Genomic DNA, 1,724 nt, shown 5'->3' with positions numbered 1-1,724 from the left:
TCTCTCAGAGAGATTTAAGCAGTAGTGGAGCGACAAAGTTGTAGTATATTGTCAACTTAATGTGACAATCCCAATAAGGGAATACACTACTGCTGTTTAGCCCTAGGAAGCTGGACCGCTTCCTGTCGGCCTTGACACAATTACTGTGTCCTTAAGTTTGTGAAGGGGAGACACGCTCCCCCACCCAGCCTAGCCAGCATTCAGGGACATGTTTCTGAGTCTTAGCTCGTCATCAGCCTGAAGTATATAGTTTTAGGGAAAATAACCAAGTTTCAAGAACTCATCGATGAAAATCCACTATCACATATAGAAAAATTAATAATTAAAAGCACAATAAATGATTATCATATAAAGTAAAGTAAATATCATAAGATAAATATAATATAATATAATATATAATAAATATAATAATTTTAATTATAATTTTTTATAAATTGATTTTAATTGACTTTTTACCTGTAATTTTGGATTTTGTCCCTAATATATATATATATATATATATATTTATATATATATTCATGTCTTTATATATATATGTGTGTGTGTGTGTGTGTGTGTGTGTGTGTGTGTGTGTGTGTGTGTGTGTGTGTGTGTGTGTACATGCATACACACACACACACGCATATATACACATACACACACGCATATATACACATACACATACACGATTTGAGATTCGTATTGCATTATACTCTTATTTTAAACACACACAACTCTGCGCTGTACGCTTATTGTATATTTGTATGCATATTGTATTCATAGAAGTAAACGTATGTGCGCTATACTCTTAGTATAATAAAATGAGTTCATTCTTTGACTTACCTGTCGAGATGTATCCATTAATTTATGTTTAAACTCTGTTAGCTTAGAGAGAGAAAGAAAATGAGGGAGAGAGAGAGATGGAGGAATGAGGAGGAACAATTCTGAATGGTAAGAAGAATTACACTTAGACAACTTAAACATTGCTATGAAGATACCCTGCAAGTTTCAAGTTTAGTATAAATTATATAGAGCACTTGCTTGTTATTCCTTAATACAATTCCAATTGAGCCAATATCATTCCAAGTGTGATCTACTCCGATTTTGTTTCTGTGTATCAGTGATTATAATATTCAGTTCTTCCTTCATTTAAGACGAATTTGAGGGAGGAGCGGTTGCTATTTCTAGCTGGTTGAACGACTACGTAGTGTGGCCTTCTTCGACTGGTCAGCTGGTTCGTTGTTTTACGGAAACGAAATCTATTTCATCCACTAGACGATGGACATGTATGATATGTTATGGCAAGCGACATACTTCTAGGTTTCTAATGAGGTAATCCAGCACCATATTGTCCAGTTGCGACTCTGTATGAAAAAAAATAAAGTAAAATCTTTTTTAAATAATGGTTTTATTCCAATGCAAAATATAAATAAACAAGACTCTGATGCTTATTAAAGTTGTAAATTTGTCGCCTTGGCAAATGCGATTTCTCTACGTGTATATATTTATTTACACACACACACACACACATACACACAAGCACACACACACACACACACACACACACACACACACATACATATACATAAGTAAGATTCAGTTGAATTAGGTACTAAGTTGAGGCACCTCATTAGGTCGGAATATATATTATAAAGATATAATGTACTCATTAATCAATTAAAGAAGTCGTTAGAAACAGCCGTAATGAATGTCCTTCAATTGTTACTTATTTATATTATATTATA

The 1,724-nt window shown here is 33.3% G+C and overlaps 1 protein-coding gene and 1 long non-coding RNA gene across 5 annotated transcripts in view; one reads left to right on the top strand and one right to left on the bottom strand.

The window, feature by feature from the left end:
* LOC106877962 (uncharacterized) overlaps positions 1 to 1,724 on the top strand; it is a 433,893-nt gene that overhangs the window by 38,839 nt on the left and 393,330 nt on the right. The window lies entirely within an intron of this gene.
* The window catches only part of LOC106877969 (uncharacterized), an 8,962-nt gene that overhangs the window by 2,602 nt on the left and 4,636 nt on the right, over positions 1 to 1,724 (bottom strand). Inside the window, exon 3 of one of the 2 annotated variants that reach the window (XR_001410446.2) lies at positions 823 to 1,343. This is a non-coding gene — a long non-coding RNA (uncharacterized LOC106877969). Of the gene's footprint in view, positions 1 to 631; positions 1,344 to 1,724 lie in introns of those variants that run through there. The other variant, XR_008264220.1, reaches the window with a different exon arrangement.

The sequence above is a fragment of the Octopus bimaculoides genome, chromosome 5 (genome assembly GCF_001194135.2).
Source record: "Octopus bimaculoides isolate UCB-OBI-ISO-001 chromosome 5, ASM119413v2, whole genome shotgun sequence".
NCBI lineage: Eukaryota > Metazoa > Mollusca > Cephalopoda > Octopoda > Octopodidae > Octopus > Octopus bimaculoides.
Note: the sequence above shows the minus strand (reverse complement) of the source record. Positions and strands in the feature narration are given on the sequence as shown.